This window comes from Lactuca virosa, chromosome 3 (assembly GCF_052849685.1).
Source record: "Lactuca virosa cultivar CGN04683 chromosome 3, Lactuca_virosa_CGN04683_v6, whole genome shotgun sequence".
NCBI classification, from domain to species: domain Eukaryota; kingdom Viridiplantae; phylum Streptophyta; class Magnoliopsida; order Asterales; family Asteraceae; genus Lactuca; species Lactuca virosa.
The window spans coordinates 139,511,237-139,531,694 of NC_136428.1; the positions used below are offsets into that span (position 1 = coordinate 139,511,237).

At 29.7% G+C, this 20,458-nt stretch overlaps 1 long non-coding RNA gene across 1 annotated transcript; it reads right to left on the bottom strand.

Annotated features, from left to right (window-relative positions):
- Window positions 1–1,147: 1,147 nt before the first annotated feature.
- Window positions 1,148–19,939, bottom strand: LOC145166638 (uncharacterized). Its single transcript, XR_013740637.1, has 4 exons — window positions 19,801–19,939; window positions 16,963–17,000; window positions 1,562–1,642; window positions 1,148–1,440 (listed from the first exon to the last, which is right to left on the bottom strand). It is a non-coding gene; the product is annotated as an uncharacterized LOC145166638 (long non-coding RNA).
- Window positions 19,940–20,458: the final 519 nt, after the last annotated feature.

The following is a 20,458-nucleotide window of genomic DNA, read 5'->3' on the forward strand; positions in this document are numbered from 1 at the left end:
TCCTCTGTATGTCATCGATGAAATAATTAACATTTAACATTAAACTTGTTTGTTAAAATATAGAATCTGAAATACAATGAAAAATTAAACAGTATATTCAAAAACTCACCTAAATTAGGATTATTGTTTTCTCCTATTTGAAATCCGCCATCATATAGTGTATCATTATCAGGAAAATCGAAATCTTCAATTCCATTGTCATCATCACTAGCCAAATAATGTTCCTCATGAATATGATTATTGACATCTGGTTCTTGATCGCCCATAACTAAGAAATTTCGATAGTGTTTGTATATGCTTTGGAAGTTGAAAAAATAAAATATTATAAACTATCATACAAAATAAATAGGGATGAAAACGGATTCTATGCAAATTAAAATGCTTGATATTAGGGATCAGTGATAAAAATAAATGATTCCGATTTGATTGTTTTTTAGAACATGATAAAGATAAAAATATTCATAAGATACTATATTCACATTCCAAATGTAAAAAATACCAACAGCACATTAAAGTAATTACGTTACAATATTATTATGTATTTTTTAAATTAATTACTTTACAATATTATTATGTATTTTTTTTAAAAAAAGTTATACAATATTTTATTAACGACATAATTCTATTAGAATGATGTATCAATATGGATTATAAAACTCTGCATATTATCAGAATGACATAATTCTATCAGAATACTCTACCAATATGACTTATAAAACTTATCAATTTGTGTTACCTCGAATCAATGCACACATTGAATATCATTCTGAAATAATTATATAGCAATATGGCTGACAAAAAAGTTTACTATGTGTTATCTCCAAATCAATCTACTAGAATATTATAGTAATATGGTGCTGAAGACAATTAACTCTTAAACTATTTAAGATCAATTATTTGTATTGCTCATTGTTTACAATATTTATTTTTTGACATTATGTGATTTGAATTTATGAAACATCATACATATTTTATGAAATATAATGAACATTATTTTTTGACATTATGTTGGAATGAGAACTGTAGTGTTTTCATCTGATATTCTGTTGGAATGATATACTGTATGATCCTACGAAACATAAATATACCAGAAACCACATACATCTTATTAGTTGTAAACATAATAATTAAAGGAAAACACCTAGAATTCATCAAACGATAATTTTATTACACTGAACTGAAACTTGATAATACCATATAATTCATCAAAAACATACTTTTATTTTACTGAAATCAAAGTAAATAATATATAAAAACGACTAATTTGATGAATTTCTTGTAGTTCTATTCTTTCTTCAATCCAAAAAGACAGTTCCTGTTATCATGACCAAATCCAAAGCATTTTTTACATCTTCTTTTTTTCTTCACAACTTCATTCACCGGGTTCTTGGGATCATTGACATTACCCAGATCCTTCCCGGGATTTTGATCTTCATTTTCCTGGAAGATTATCATATTTGATACATATGTATATGTAAAAAGAGTTAGATTTATGCAGTGGGTTACGTTTCAAAAATATCTTGATTATCATAGAGAGATGTTGTTAGTAATGTATGAATACCTGGTTCCGATTTCCAGTATGAACATCCATCGATTGTGTAAAACAAATTGATCAGCAACTAATGGAATCGACAATTGTGTTCTGTGAGGGGGGACGTTTGCATCGAGTATATAAATAAAATTATATTAATGATAACTAAATCAATCATAAATCATTGCCTAATATATAGGGATAAAAATCAGACTAAATAAAGAATTAAAATGAAAGATTACATAATTACCCTCAAATAATAAATAAAATAATTAATAATTTGCTAAATTCTCATTGGTGCATTTAGGCACACAATACTTGCTAAAAACATTTGAACCTAACTCTCTCTCTCTCTCTCTCTCTCTCTCTCTCTCTCTCTATATATATATATATATATATATATATATATATATATATATATATATATATATATATATATATAGGTTCTATGGAAAACAAAAAACCCTAAAAAAAACCCTAAAAATCATAAAAATACATAAAAAAAAATACTTAGAGATCACAAAACTTTTTTTTGAATTTTTTTTATGAAAAAATCGCTGCTTTTAATACAAAATCGGTAAAAGAAATTTGAAAAAAAACCAATTTTTTTTATAAAAAAAATGATTTTTTTTCAGCGATTTTATTAAAAAAGTTGCGATTTTTTCATAAAAAAAAATTCAAAAAAAAGTTTTGTGATCTCTTAAGTATTTTTTTTTTATGCATTTTTAGGATTTTTAGGGTTTTTTTGTTTTCCAAATAACCCTTCCCTATATATATATATATATATATATATATATATATATATATATATATATATATATATATATATATATATATATATATATATATATAGTAGATTACTACAACATAACGACATTCTATACACAAGGATACATAACCAACTCTACAAGGAATATGTAACCATATGTACAAAGAGTTGAGATAGACATCCTGACAGATGATCCTACTCTAAAGCCACAACTAAACAAGGAACATGAATAAAATCCTACATCAAGAGTCCTCGATCTATCCTAGGTGGCTAATACAGCCCCTAGGGCATCCGTCTAATAAATGATAACAAGAAATAGTGGGATGGCATTGGTGCCTTCGAACCTTGGGTACACTAAGGAAAACTCACCTGATACGGAGGACCAAGAACACTGTGACACGCTTCCCTTCTACATTGGTTGCTCCCACAAGGCCTCTATCACCAAAACATGGAAGAATCTTAATCAATAGCCTAAATCCTTCAAGTTTGACCCAAAGTCAAACCGGTTAAAAATTCAATGGTCAACGAAAGTACAATAAACAGTCCCTCACGATGTAACCATCTGTGGCTCACATCGTGAGCTAATATATCACAAAATAATCAGGACTCATGATCCTCACAACGTGACAAGCATATGCTTACTTCGTGAGATCAATCTTAATGTCATTTTGATCATTAAACTTCTTAATCCATTAAGCCACCAATCCAACTTTTCCAAGAGGCTTCCTAACACCCCAAGGATCATAAAAATGGATGATTTAAGGTCTTGTATGTCCAAAACAAGACTTGAGCTCAAACTAGGGCATTCATGAAGAAAATGGAGATCAAATCTCAAGCATAAACTCAAGCATCATCTAAAATTCAGATCCATAACATATAATCACCAAGGGACCCTAAGGACCCATAAAGTTGCTAACTTTATGGATTCCTAACACTCTAACTCTTATAGCCTTGGATAAACATGCATAAAACCTTAGATCTACTAACAAGGAAATAAAAAGCTTGAATCTTGGTTACTCGAAATGGTCCAGAGGTGTTGCTAGAGGTTGCAAATGGAACTTACAAGCTGAATCTTTGCTTCAATGGTGGTCTCTTCTTCTTCTTCAAACCACCAAAAGCTCAAGAATCACAAGGAGAGGCTAGAGTTAGGGTTTTACTATGCTTAGGGACGAAGGAGGCTGTTTTATGAAACCTAAAATGAAGTTTATGGGGTTTGAATATGAAGGAAACCCTACAAGATCATGGGCTTGGGCTGTAGCGCATCTCACATCGTGAGATCATATTGCTCACGTCGTGAGCTTAGTTTAAATCATTTGATCACTACTCACGTCGTGACCTCTTTATGGTCACGTTGTAAGCCTTAGTTTTACCCAAAAACCATGCATTTGAGTCCTTGAATCCCTAAATCGATCCGATCAAGAAACCAAGTGTTACAATTCTCCCCCACTTAAATTAGATTTCTACCTTGAAATCACTTCTCGCTTCCATTCTAGAAGTAACCCTTTGAGGGTCCTTCAACCCGACTCCTCCAACACAGTCTTAGATCGCTTGAATTGCCAACATCTGCACTGTTGACATTTAAGATTCCAAATCCAGGCTCATAAGCTAAACTTAGCAAAGACTATAGTGGTCTAATTCACAACTACAACAACATCCTTTGATCTCCCAACAGCCCTGCAGACTTAACGAGAAACAAGTGACCTGGCGAAAAACCATTCCACAAATGAAGAATTCCCTTCTTATCCCAGGACTTACAAACAAGGCTAAACCTTACTTTCTAAAAATTATGCTAACCGAAATCTGTAGATTCGATCGGTCCTATATCTTCTCATCCAAACATCGTTATACTAATCTTGCATATAAACGCACCAATGCGACTAAAAATTTCCATCACTTTGGCGAGAAATATCAATTCCATTCCTTCTTTTTCTTGTTTAAAGACCAAAATTCCCCTCTAAAACCATTAAACTATGTAATATATATTTATATTTATTTTACATTTAACTTTGTAATTATTATTACTAATTATCTCAATTAAAAACTTTTTAATTTATTGGTTTTCTATCTTTATTAATAAACTTTACAATTTATGGTTTTTAAACTACTTTATAATTCTTGTCATGTGTGGATAAATTTTCGCTTACTAATATGTATAATTTATAATTATTCTAGAGAAGTGCATAAGTGGAGTTTAGAGCATTAGATCATGGTATTTGTGAAGGGATTTGTTGCATAAGTAAATAGATATACATTTACAAAATGTTACCTACATTCCATATATGTCGTAACAATTATCCTTTTCTAGTGCCAATGTCATTACATAGGTTTCGAGGCAATATTTGAAGCTAAAATTCCTTATTTGCCCATTTTTAACATTACAAAAATAGTCCACAAGGATCCTTTGTCGAGGGTATTCTAGACATTTTATTATGGCCTTTATTACAAAAATCATTTCTACTCAAACAATTATTATTTTATGGGATTGAGCGAGTAAATGCCATCACTACCATATTATTAACCAAAAAACTTTTATACTTTAATCCTTATAAGGAATGATCCCTCACAAGGTATGTCATGGTTCAACTAATATAACACATAAGCAAATCTCTTGTTTTTTTCTTAATTTCATAAAATACTTAGGGGTAAAGATGCATATACCTTTTTAAGAAATATTGATCCCTTTTGTCTATAACCATTATATAGTTTGTCATTGATGTACAATTTAAAACAATAAGAGTTATTAGTTAATAGTTGAACTTAACATGGAGCCGTTTAATTAAAACAAACTCTTTTAAGGTACTTTTGTATATTGCCCTAATATGTTTTTTTTGGGTGTTTCGGCGTTTGTTAAATATTAATCATCCAGCACGTTTTTTAGCTAAAACAAATGCTTTTAAATTCTTTTTGTTCTAACAACATATGGCATTCACTCATAAGGTTTAACTATGGCAAATTTCACTGTGCGTTACTCAACTAGATTTTACTATGCATTCAAGCACCAAATTTCATGGAAATCCAAGTATAATTATAATTTGAGGTTTAACCCAAGATAGTTAGATCCCACTTTACTATGTAATCAATTATTTAGGGTTGTACGAAACCCTAATCCACTCCAAAATTGCCAATACTTGCGTCTTTGTGCGTCAATATCAGTTACTTCACATTAGCAAATTTAATCCATTGTCGATAACAACATTTTCAACTTCAAATAGAGTTTCAAGTAGTTCCTTTTTTAAAACTTATGTTACATACCTTTCGATCTAAGTTAACAACTCGCAAAAAACCTGAAACTTGTATTTGAAAAAAATATATCCATTAGATGTGAAATTAATACTTGTTTGAAACATTAAACCAACATCTTTTAAGGGTTTCATCACATTCCAAGACCCCAATTAAACAGGTATTAAGGGTTCAACCCTTGTACCCCGATACCCCTAAATCATAACACTAACTGTATTTCCAAAAAAAATAAGAAGTTTTTTCCTTGATTAGGATGTTAATCTAACCAAAGATGTTCGAAATCTTCATATGTTCAAGTACAAGCTTCGGTTTCCATGAGGTGATAAACTTGGATTAGAAGGTATAATGATAAATAAAAATAATAATAAATAAATAAAAACTATATTTAGATGTGGGAAATGTTGATATCGATAAGGATGAAGGGAGTCCATCCCTCCCACCCTTCCCAACCAACATGTCACGTAGGCGCCACATCAGTTTTTATCTCTCATTTCACTTTCATCCCTCCCAACTCACAACACATAAATATCTATCCTCCTAACCCACACCTTTCGGTACAAGTTATGATGCATATGATACAAGTGGAGAAGAAAGAAGAGAGAGTGGGAGCAGCGGGTTAGCCAAGGCGCTCAACCACAAAAATTGTGGTACCGTCCCCAACCAACCCTCCTCCCCGCATGACGATATCAGGCTGTAAACAAACTGAACGTGCAGTGAACCGTTCAGTGGGAAGTTCGTTTATTTAATAAATGAACATGAACAAGATATCTCGTTCATTTTGTTAAACGAACAAAAAAGAACAATGATCTCATTCTTTCATTTATGTTTGTTTACGTTCGTTCGTGTATGTTATTATAAATAGATTGTGTGTTATATATATATATATATATATATATATATATATATATATATATATATATATATACACACACACACATGTTTGTATGTGCTTGTTCATGTAAGTTCACATCAATTTGTTAGTTTATGTTCATTTAAGCTCATTTGTATTAGTTCGTTTATGGTATATTGTTCAATTTTGTTTGTTTAAGTTTCTGTTTCTGTTTCTGTTTGTTTATCAGATACACGAACAAACTAAATTTCATAACCAATGAACACGAACATTAAATTGTTCGTATTCGTCCGTTTGTCATTTTAAGTTAAACGAATGAACAAGAACAATCTTTTGTTCGTGTTCGTCTGATTCGTTTACAAGGCTACTCTAATAGTCTAATGAATTAACTTTGCTAATATAAAGGCACTAAACCGCAAGTACCGGAAATTTAAGAATTGATTAGGATTCTTATAACGATAAATAATAAATGATGACATACATCAAATGGGAAATCACTATGTTCCTTGCTCACTAAACATTAAGCTTACTCGTTATTTTGGTAAAAAATATGCTAAAAGTGCACGTCCTAGTGATAAATGAAATAATTATAGTATGCAACACAAAAGTAGATACTACCACATAGAAATTAAGTCAAAAACTCAATGTTAAAAAGGAAAAAGAAAAATCAACCATCTTGTGATAGAAACAAATTAATTATAGAAAGTTTCTTGACTCTTTTGTATAACATAATAAGAAAATAAATAACTCCTCTTTTTCGAAAACCAAAAATAGAAAAAGCAAATCATCAATGAAAATTGATAAAAATGGAAATGGTTATAAAATATTTTAAAAACCATAAATTTTATAAAGTTTAATAATAAAAATATAAAACCAATATATTTATTTTATTTTCATATTTGACTTTGTAATTTTATTTTCAATTATGTCAAATAATAAACTTTTCAATTTATTGGTACTCTATTTTTATTATTAAACTTTATAATTTTTAAAATATTGTATCATTCCTTGTCATGTGTGGATAAACTTTTGTTTTTGTTTACTAATATGTATAATTTATATTCATTCCAGAGAAGTGCAAAAGCAGAGATTAGAGCATTAGATCATGGTACTTGCGAAGGGATTGAATTTAAAACCAATACATAGTGAACTGTGGTGTGGGTTCTATATGAGGAATAGATGAAAGTAAACAATAATCACCTTAAAATTAAAATAATATTAATCCAGACCTGATCTTTCCCTATAAGGCTATAACCATTTCATGTTCTTTTAGATGTATTTTAGCAATATGTAAGTCATACTATCAAAGATTTAAACTGACTTTCAAAATTACAAACATATTCAAATCATGAAATATTATATCCAACAATAATAGTCCTAATGTATACATTTCCAAAGATAAAAGCTAAATAATTCAAATAACTAAGCATGAGCTGTATTGCCTTCGTTATTATTGGTAAATGATTTATTTACTTATAGTATGCAACACAAAAGTAGATACTACCACATAGACATTAATTCATAACCTCATTGATAAAAAACAAATCAGACATATTTTAATAGAATTAAACTAAATGCACAAAGTCTCTTGACTCTTTTGTATGCATAATAAGAAAATAAATCAATTCCCCTTTTCAAAAATCAAAACTAGAAAAACCAAATCATCAATGAAGGATAAAAAAATAGAAAATAAGAAACTGAAAGTATAATAATCATCTTAAACGACAATAATATCAACTAAAATAGATATAAAATTAGTGCTTAAAGGGTCAACAAGTCTCTAGTCCAGTTCACGTTTTTTATCACTTGATGTTATTTTAAGTAATTAAATCTATAGTTTAACATATCAGGATAATCTAAGGGAAGTAGAAATAATGTGACAATAAACACAGCTGTTTGTAACGGTTGTAATATGGTAGATGATATATATCTTGGATTCCAAATTTAATACAATTCAATCTATAATACTTTCATTTGAAAGTAATAGATATTCAGTTACAAAATCTCCATATATGATGCAACACTTATCCTTTTCCAGATTATGGATATTTCGAGGAAAACACTTGAAGGTGAAATTACATATTTACCCATTTTTAACATTGAAATAACAATTTATGCCCCCTTATTTTATCCTACTGCAGGAGGCAATTAAACAATGGCCATTATCACAAAAATACAATATGGTCAAACTATAACACTTTATGGTATTGAGAGTAAATGCCTTTACTTAAACAACTTTGACACATTTTCATTTCACTTTAGCAAAAAAATTGGCTACCTCTGTGTTCTCTCTTCATTTCTGTTAAGGAAGAAAGATGAACCCTAACAAGGTATGAAAAGGTTCACTCAATGTAATCTATTTTTTATCTTATAATTCCATTTAATATTTCGGGGAAAATTGTAGATGATTTCGAATGATGTTGATCGTTTTGTCTACAACTAAGTTTTATTGGAGATGAAGAAGGGATGAAGAAGAATATATATATATATATATATATATATATATATATATATATATATATATATATATAGAGAGAGAGAGAGAGAGAGATGTGGGTGGGGTAGGATGAGGTGGCAAGGGTGGGCTGTGGGCCCTTTTCTTACTTAAATAAGTAAAAGAACTAAAGAAATAGAAAAAAAAATCCATGGGCTAAAAGAGTCTTCTAAGTTTGGGAGAGGACTAAATCACAATGAAAGCAGGCTAAAATGACCAAAACCACAATTTTACAAATCATTGGACTGGATCCAAAGAAAATGACAAACCACAGGGACCAATTTAGCAAATTTTTCTAAAAGAAAAAAATGAACCATCCTGTGATAGAAATCAAGTCAAGTCCGTTTGGGACATATATGGAATTAGAGGTATATTAGATTTGTCATTTCAAAAAGAATGCAAAAAGTCTTTGACTCTTTGGCTCTTCTGTATGCATGATTTTTTTATTTTATACTTAAAAAAAAACAATTCCCCTTATTGAAAAAAAAATAAAATCATCAATTAAGGACTGAGAACTATTCTTTTCCAGTATCGATGTCATTACTGAGATTTCTAGCAATATTTGAAGCTAAACTTCTTATTTGCCCATTTTTAACATTACAAAATACTCCAGAAAGATCCTTACTTTGTCGTGGAGGAGGGAATTCTAGACATTCTATAATGGTCTTTATTAAAAAAACACTAGGTGTGAAACCTGTGTACTACACGGGTATAAAAAAAGTTTAATATAAAATTATAAGAATTATATATTTTTGAAAGTAATAGTTTTATATAAATACAAAGAATATAATAAATAAAGTAAGTAATTTAATATATAATATAAGATATTTGAATGGTTGTAGAGCATTTATTATGGAATTTAATAGAATAATCTACTTTACATATATAAATCTCTCTAAAATGTGGATTTTAAATTTAAGAAAATGAAAAATACAAGAAAATGACAAGTGAAAAAAAAAATTCAAAAAAACTTTTAAAAAATGGCATGTGTCAAATTCAATGAGAACATGACATTTTGCAAAATTGATTTTCATTTATTAGGTTAGATACTTTCCCGTCAAACAATTTCACTTTTAAAGTTTAAGCCTTATAAGGAAAGAAGCCTCACATGGTATGCCAAGGTTCACCTATCTAATCCATAAACATATCTCTTGTTTTTTTTTCCTAATATCATCAAATATTTAGGAGTAAAAATGTATATAATTTAAAAAAAATGATCCCTTTGTCTACAACGATTAGATATATTGTAATCGATGTAGCATTTGAGACAATAGTGGTTATGAACTAATAACTGAACTTAACATCGAGCCCTTCGAGTTTCTATGTTACTCTAGCACGTTTTTGGTTAAAACAAATGTTTTTAAGGTTCTATTTGTATATTGCCCTAATAGATTTTTTTTTTGGATGCTTTGGTGGTTGTTTAACACTTTAACTATTAATCATTTAGCGTTGATGGTTAATTTTGTTCAAATATTTAGGTTTAGTAACTTTCATTAATTCATATGTTAGTTATATGCAATTTTTTGTGAAGTGTTATTTCTCCCCATTACAAATGTCAAGATATTCAGTTCTCTTGTTAGAGCTTATTTTGGCTAATTGATAATAACTATTTCAAACCTACTTATGTTTATAGTTTATACACTTTGCTTTTCTTTGGATTTGGTTTTACCGCTAAACTAGTAAAATAGTTTATTTTCCAACTTGCAAGACGGGTACATTTATTTGTAGTTAGCCTTTGTTTGGCAAAAAATAAGCTATCTTATTGTAGTTAATAAAGTAGCATATAAGCTAGCTTATCGATAAGCTCGTTTGAGATAGCTTATGGATAAGCTAGCTTTTCAGCTGGTTTGCCAAATAGGGCCATTGTCAATTATGAAAGACATCTTTTCCAATAGTAACTATAAATTTTCTAATCTAATTATGTCACATGATAATAAATTTTTAACCATGTAGTTCCATTTTAAAATTATTGTTGTTCTACCCACATCAAGTATTGACTCATAAGGAATAACAAGTATCACAATCTATATGACATATGCAATATGCTCCAATGCAGCTTCCAATGGATTCCTCTTGTTATGCTCCCAAAAACTGATACAAGGAATTCTAATCATTTAGACATATCATCGTCGTCTTTGCATATAACAATAATAATCCTCATATGGTCTATTAACTCTTACAAATGGATTTTAGAATACATTCAAGGACCAAATTTCATAGAAATCTAAACATAATTCTAATTTGAGGCTTAAGCTAAGATTGTAACATCTCACTATATTATGTCATCATTTATTATTTAGGGTTGTAAGAACCCTAATCCACTCCTAAACTGCCAATACTTGTGTCTTTGTGAGTCCATACCAATTATTTACATCAGCAAAGTTAACATATGTCGATATCACCATTTTCAACTTCAAATAGAGTTTCAAGTACTCTTTCTTTTACAAATTTATCATTCACACCTTCCAATCCAAGTTAACACTTTCGTACAAGTTTTGATTTAATAAAGACATGTGCTAAGGGTATTCTAGCTATTTCTCAGTTAGGTCGGTTATTAGCTTAGCATAAATAAATGGTTTTGGTAACTTCGTTAGTTAGCTATTGTTTTAATGTTAAACTATGTTCTTGGGAGAGAACTAACCTCTCAAGAAGCTAGGGTTCCTTTGTAATAACTCCTTTTCTAATTTAATCATTACATTACAATCTATTCAATTCCATTCTATTCTCTACTACTAGACCTAGATTGTTACACACTCGCCAAAAACCTAAAACTTGTATTTTTAAAAATATACCCATTAGATGTGAAATTAATGTTTGTTTGAAAAATTAAACCGACATCTTTTTAGGGTTTCCAACAAACAATTAAAGAAGTATTAAGGGTTTCATCACATTCCACTTGTTCACCCCAAGATCCCAAAATCATAACACTAATTGCATTTTTTTTAAATAGAAAGTTTATACCTTAATTGGGATGTTAATATAACCAAAGATGTTAGAAATCTTCATATTTTCAAGTATAAGTTTCGAGTTTATAGGAAGTGGCTAACTTGGATTGGAAAGTATGAATGATAAACTTTAAAAAAGCCCAATGGAAACTCTATTTGGAAGTGGAAAATTATGATATCGGTATGGATGGAGGGAATCCATCTCTCCCAACCCACATGACACATACGCACCACATCAACTTCTATATCTCCTTTCACTTCCAATCCTCCATATCCATAACACCTGGAATTCATGCCTCCCAATCCACACCTTTTGGTATAAGTTATGATGCATATGATACAAGTGGAGAGGAAAGAAAAGAGAGTGGGAGGAGCGGGTTAGCCAAGCCTAATATGAGGCACTAAATCACAAGTATCGGAAATTTAGGAGTGGATTAGGGTTCTTATAACGATAAATAATAAATGATGGCATACATAAAATGGGAAATCACACTCTTAGGTTAAACCTCAAATTGGAATTATATTTACATAACTTTCCATGAAAATTGGTCCTTAAATGTATAGTAAAATCCACTTGATAATGAATATATAATCAAGGTGAGTTACGAGTGATGTTTGTAGCATGGCATATTAATGCCATAGTTGTTATACCTTATAAGTAAGCACTACAAATAGATAGATCAGTTATATGCCTTATAAGTGACTACCACTGAAACCTCGGTTCGTTACTCACTAAGCTTTAAGCTTACCCGTTCTTATGGTTGAAATATGCTACAGTGCATGCCCTAGTGATAAATGAAATAATTATAGTATGCTAATACAAAAGTAGATACTATCACATAGAAATTAAGTCAGAAGCTCAATGTTAAAAAAAAAGAAAAAATAACTCCTCTTTTTCGAAAACCAAAAATAGAAAAAGCAAATCATCAATGAAAGATGAAATATATGGAAACCGTTATAAAAAAATTTAAAAGCCATAAATTTTATAAAGCTCAATAATAAAAATATCGTATTTAACTTTGTAATTTTATTTTAGTTATCTAAATTAATAAACTTTTTAATTTATTGGTTTTCTATTTTTATTATTAAACTTTATAATTTATGGTTTTTAAAATATTGCAAAATTTCTTGTCATGTGTGGATAAACTTTAGTTTACTAATATGTATCATTTATATTCATCCTAGAGACGTGCAGAAGCAGAGTTTAGAGCATTAGATCATAGTCGTGAAGGGATTGAAAACAATATCAATGAAAGTAAACAATAATCCCCTTAAAATTGAAATTTTAAAACAGTATCAATCCAGACCTGATCTTTTCCAATAAGGCTATAACTATTTCATGTTGTTTTAGATGTCTTTTAGCAATATATAAGTCATTCTATCAAAGATTCAAACTGAACTTTCAAAATTACAAGCATATTCAAATCATGAAATATTTTATCCAACAATAATAGTCCTAATGTATACATTTCCACAGATAAAAGCTGAATAATTAAAATAACTATGTATGAGCTGTATCGTGTTACTTATTATTGGTAAATAATTTATTTATAGTATGCAATACAGCAGTAGATACTAGCATATAGACATTAATTCATAACCTCATTGTTAAGAAAAAAAAATCAGCTATCTTGTGATAGAATAAAATTAATTGCAGAAAGTCTCTTTACTCTTTTGTATGCTTAATAAGAAAATAAATCAATTCCCCTTTTCAAAAATCAAAAATAGAAAAAGCAAATCATCAATGAAGGATAAAAAGTATAGAAAATAAGAATCTGAGAGTATAATAATCATCTTAAAGGACAATAATATTATCTAAAATAGATATGAAATTAGTGCTTAAAGGGTCAACAAGTCTCTACTCCAGTTCATGTTTTTTTATCACTTGATGTTATTTTAAGTAATTAAATCTATAGTTTTAACATATCAGGATAATCTAATGGAAGTAGAAATAATGTGACAATAAACACAGCTGTTTGTAACGGTTGTAATATGGTAGATGATATATATCTTGGATTCCAAATTTAATACAATTCAATCTATAATATTTTCATTTTGAAAGTAATAGATATTCAATTACAAAATCTCCATATATGATGTAACACTTATCCTTTTCCAGTTTACAGATATTTCGAGGCAAACATATGAAGGTGAAATTACATATTTACACATTTTTAACATTGAAATAACAATTTATGTCCCCTTTCTATATCCTACTACAGGAGGGTATTTTAGACATTTAATTAATGGTCATTATTACAAAAATACAATATGGTCAAACTATAACACTTTATGGTATTGAGAGTAAATGCCTTTACTTAAACAACTTTGACACATTTTCATTTCACTTTAGCAAAAAAATTGGCTACCTCTGTGTTCTCTCTTCATTTCTGTGAAGGAAGAAAGATGAACCCTATTGAGGTATGCAAAGGTTCACTCAATGTAATCTATTTTTTATCTTATAAATCCATTAAATATTTAGGGGAAATTTGTAGATCATTTCAAATGATGTGGATCCTTTTTTCTACAACTAATTTTATATATTGGCATTGATGTAGCATTGCATCAATACAAGTTGTTTTCCTTTTAATTTCTGAACTTAAAATGGAGCACTTTGAATTTCTATGTTACTCTACACCTTTTGGGATTTAATTTTTATACAGGGGCGACCCTACACTGGGGCAGTGTGGGTGCCTACCCCCTAAAAGAACTAAAATAGTTTTTTTTTTTTTTTTAAATGTTCAAGGTTTTTTTTTTTTTTTTTTTGTAAATTGCCCACACAGATCTTTCTAATTTGGCGGGTTTTAGTACTTATTTAACGATTTATGATTTAGTGTTAGTATTATTTTTGTTCAATAAATTAGGGTTCCTTATTTCAATTAATTTGTATGTGTGTACACACACACACGAATTAATTGTGTTTATGAACCCTAAGTTTTTTTTGAAAATTGCCCCAACAGATCTTTCTGATTCGGGGGATTTCAGTGTTTATTTAATGATTAATGAGTTATGATTTAGTGTTGGTGTTATTTTTGTTCAATAAATTAGGGTCCCTAGTTTCAATTAATTTGTGTGTGTACACACTGACGAATTAATTGCATTTATGAACCCTAAGTTTTTTTGAAAATTGCCCCAACAGATCTTTCTGATTTGGGGGATTTCAGTGTTTATTTAACGATTTATGATTTACTGTTAGTGTTAGTGTTATTTTGTTCAATAAATTAGGGTTCCTAATAGCAATTAATTTGTGTGTACACACCCGAATTAATTGTGTTTATGAACCCTTAAAGTTTTTTTGAAAATTGCCCCAATAGATCTTTCTGATTTGGTGGATTTCGCTGTTTATTTAATAATTAATGATTTATGATTTAGTGTTACTGTTATTTTTGTTCAAGAAATTAGGGTTACTAATTTTAATTAATTTGTGTGTGTACACACACGAATTAATTGTGTTTATGACCCCTAAGTTTTTTTGAAAATTACCCCCAAAGATCTTTCTGATTTGGGGTGTTTCAGTGTTTATTTAAAAATTTATGATTTAGTGTTAGTGTTAGTATTAATTTTTTTGTAAATAAATTATGGTTTCTAATTTCAATTAATTTGTGTGCGTTAATGTGTACACACACACAAATTAATTGCATTTTAAGAACCCTAAGTTTTTTTGAAAATTGCCCCAATAGATCTTCCTGATGGGTGTTTCAGTGTTTATTTAACGATCTATGATTTAGTGTTAATCTTATTTTTGTTCAATAAATTAGAGATCCTAATCTCAACTGGTGTGTGTGTAGTCTGAGTGAGTGAGTGTGTGTACACACACACACAAATTAATTGCATTTACCAACTTTAACTTTTTTTGTAAATTGCCCCCACATATCTTCTGATTTTTGGGGGGTTTTAGTGTTTACATAACTATTTATGAGTTAGTGATTTAGTGTTAGTGTTATGTTTGTTCAATAAATTAGGATTCATGTGTTGTTGGTTTATATATATATATATATATATATATATATATATATATATATATATATATATATATGTTCATTTTTATTTCTTCTGTCAGTGTTATTTTTGCCTCGTTTTGGACAAAAAATTGGATCTGTCATGGGTCTCATCTATATAGGTAACAAGCAGAAGGAGCAATTCAAACCAGTTTATTTCAAAATGGGTCATTTAGTGTTACAGCATACTACCTAATGGTCCAAATGGGTAAAATAAAATTTTAAAAAAAAATTATCTGAAAAAGGAAACACATCAAACAGTTTAAATGACCACCGAGGTATATTTAGGTGTTTATAACCTCCTAAATTCTCTTCTTCAAAAAATTAAAATCATTAATTTGAAAACAGTTATGATAATTATAATTTAATATGTTAACTATTAACAAGAATAGGACACCTTGAGGAATTGTATATAAGACACATTTAGAAAGTTTTAGTGTTTTGTTGTTTCTGTAGCATTAAACCTTTTTTTTCTGTTTTACATTCTGTTACAGTTTCTTATTTTGGTTGGTTGACAAAAATTATTTCAAACCTAGTAATTATGTGTCTACACTTTGTTTTTCTTTTGGTTTGGTTTTAACACTACATAAAAAAATAAATTATTTTCCTAACTGCAAGACAATCACTTCTTATTTATCGACTTAAGTTCATTTATTGTTGTCGATTGTGAAAAACTATGCCTTTATTTATAAACTTACTCAGTATTTTGTGGTTTTTATTGTTCCAATAGTAACTACGAGTTTTTTAATCTAATTATGTCACTTCATGTTTCTAATCATATACTTCCACTCATAAAAACTTTTTGTTCTTGAAATTGAAATTCTTGTCATATGTCGTGATTATTATGTTCAATCAAAATACCTTTTTAACCAACTACCACTCTTTTATTCTTCTGTAAGATATACGCATATGGAACAACATATTATAAATATGTCAAGTGTGCAATTAAGAATAGGGACAAATATCTTAATTTTTTTGTGAAAATCAGCACTAAGGAGAGATTTTCAATCGATAAATTAACTCAAATATGTTCTACTTCAAAAAACTATATATATTTATCTAGCAAAGGCAAACACAAACATGCATATTAAACAATTTTAATGGAATATAAAATGAGCAAGTGATGATGTGTTACCTGCAGTCAGACATTTCTTCAGAGAGTCTTCAAATGCACTGATGAAAACAAAATAAATTGTGTTAAGTTGCATGCATACATACTTACTTACATATACATACAGATACAATGCACACATACATACACATGACTATGAGGAAACTATATAAACATGATGATAATCTGCAATCTGTTATTGAAAGGGTTTTGTTTGTGTAGGAGGCTGCAGGAGATGTGAAGTGGGTGAAGTCGTTTGTATCAAAGACATTTTTTAAGGCTTGTAGGGCCCACAACGGCTTTTACGGCAATGAAAACAAGTACTGCATTAATTGTGAGCAGGCTGCATGCTCACATTGTCTGGCAGAAGGGAGACATACTAATCATAAGGTTATAAAAATATTCAGACTTGTCTATATGGATGTGGTATCCATGGATGAAATGACTGCATTCCTCGATTGCTCAAAGATACAGGTATTTTCTCTTTATTATAAATGCAAACCTTGATATATTACATTAAATATTAAGTAGTAAACATTATGAATTGAATCTTTGCCACATCCAAACCTCATAGCACCAACAAAAAGAACCTAAATACCAAAATGGGTTATTTACAACTATAACAAAATCCTAATATAATTAGACTATTAAGAAGATTCGATTGTAATTATGTGTTGCTAGTTTAGGGCGATTAGTTTCTAAAAATTTAACTTAAAGTGTACGAGTGAATCTTCGTTGAGTTGTTTTTTCCTAAATTTATGTTTCTTAAAATAGTAAGTTAATGAGATTTAATAGATTTAGTAAAGAACCCATCATTGATATATAATGTACCTAAGAAAAAGGTTGTCTTTTTATTTAATAAAGATTATGATGTTTTTCAATGTGAAGCGTGTCAATTTTCCAAACATGTACAAACATCATGCACACCCTAGTCCTCTAATGGTCCTTGTCAATTTCACATGGTTTATGTTAGTTAGATTGGTATAAGATATTTGGAATCCTGGATTTTCTATCCAAAGGAGCCCTTAAGAAGAGAGGGTAGACTCCAAGATATATTGGGGTGAATGTGACGTTGTTTAGCTGACATAGGACACTAACATGCCCCTTGAGAGGGCGGCTCGATGAAATTAGACTAGATGTTTTGAGACACTGGCTCTGATATCATGTTAGTTAGATTGTTATAAGGCGAGGTTAGTTGCAAAAGATTCATATAAGCCTATCGCATTGACTATATACTAAGACCTTTGGCTTGTTGCAAAGCTTAATATTGTTCGGATCTTGCTTATACTAGCAGTAAATTTGGATTGGTCTATTCATCAGCTCAACATAAACAACGCATTTCTCAATTGCAAGCTTGAAGAGGAAGTATACATCTATCAAGCGCCCGGATTTGAAGAACAAACAAGGAATCCGATGTGTAACATAAACATATCCCTTTACGGCTTGAAGCAGTCTCCACATGTGTGATTTCAACGGTTGTCAGGTGTCATCAAGGAGAACGGATTCTTTCAAGAATGTTCGGTCACAATGTTCTTCAAACATTCAAAGCTTCGTAAGCTTACAATTCTTATTGTGTATTTAGATGACATTATAGTCCCAAGGATTGATGATCTAAGATACTAAAGAAGTAAAGAAGATCATGTCAAAGGGGTTACGAGTCAAAGATCTCGGTGCACCTAGTTACTTTCTAGGAATTGAAAAGTAGTAAAGATATTTCCACACGAAGAACGTACACTTTAGACCTTTTCAAGGTATGCTTGGGTGCAAGCCAAGTAAAACTCCTATTGGAGTTGAGGGAGTCTTATCGACATATGAAACTATCAACACTTTGTTGGAAAACTAACATACCTCTCGTACAGAAGACCTAACATAGCTTTCATTGTAAGTTTTGATAGCCAATACATGCATGCTCCCCGCCAAGGACATCTAATGTTGTCTAAAGAAGTCTAAGGTACCTAAAGAGCACTCTTAGGAAAGGATTGTTCTTTGAAAGAAGTAAGACACATGCATGCTCCCTTGACTATCGAAAGTCAACGTTATGGTGTGTAACCTTGTAAAATGGAGAAGTAAGACACATGCAGTTGTTGTTAGAATCAATGTTGAGGCCGAATACAACTCGACACATGGTATGTGTGAACTAATTTGGATAAGAAGAGTGCTAAGTGCTAACATAGCTAAAGACTGCATTTGAAGAACCAATGTATTTTACCGTAATCACAAACCTACTACCAACATCACTTAGAACCTTGTGCATCATGACTAAACAAAACATGATGAAGTAGGCCGACACTTTATCATACAATAAAGTAGCTAAGTTTATGAATATATATGATTATATGTTAACCATTATATTAGAACCTTAATGAATACAATGAGTTCAAAAAGAGAATATACCACATCTAATATATTTTTTTCTTCACTTGATCAATAATCTAAAACGAATCTCTGCTGAATAAATAATAAATGAATAATACAAAAATATATACCAAGAGCTTCAAAAGCAAATAATTTCCTCGAACCAAGGATTCAAATGTTCTCATATTAATTTTTCTAATATATAACTTCTGGGCGTAAGCAGCTACAGATAATATTTCCACAAAATAACAGCGTGATATTTTAGGGTAACTTATTAATTGCATATAAACTTCACTGATTTATCAAATATGCGTTTTCAACAAGACTAAATCTGTGGGAATGCAGTTCTTTCTAAACAAAATCCAACAGGCTTCTTAAGAATCTAACCAATCTAAGAAGATAAAAGAGATAGTTTGTAACTCATGAACAGAAGTTTATTCGGCCATTTTTCTAAACACCTAATTTGCAGATAAAACTAACAAGTTTTTTTCTCAAATTAATACATACCTTAAAATTGAAACTACCGATTTCTGAACATTCAGCGAAAAACTAACTCGAGATCCGTTGCCAAAATTGATTCGCCGTAAGCCCGTAATAGGAAGAACATTCTAACAACATCACGGGAGAGAAAAGGAAAAGGAATAGAGGAAACGTCAATTTCAATCCGAGTTTTGAGAGTATTACTGAGTTGGTAACGAGTCAACTCAGCAAATACCATCTCGAGTTAAAAAAACGGAACCGAAGACTCTATTTTTTGGTTAATCTGAATTGATTATTTTCACTATTAATTTTTTATTTTTAAAGTTTGTTTTGTAGCTGATATGGATGTATCCAAATGGAATAAACAATCATTATTTTGAAAAGATCTATTGGTTAATAGCTTACTAAATAGGAAAATACTAAAGGGTTATCAATAAATATATTTAATTCATGAAAATGTCTAATTGATTTATAGTTATTTTACAAAACTTTATTTCAGTTCAAGTAATTAGAATATCCCGACCAATTAGAATAGGCATAAAATAAAATATTGAAAAGGACTAAATGTAAGACAGCAACAATATACTTTTATATATTTTTTATTATAGTATTTTGTTATCATGTTTTCATATTACAACATTTTATTATTATTATTTTTCAATAATGTATAAAGTTATAGCAATTT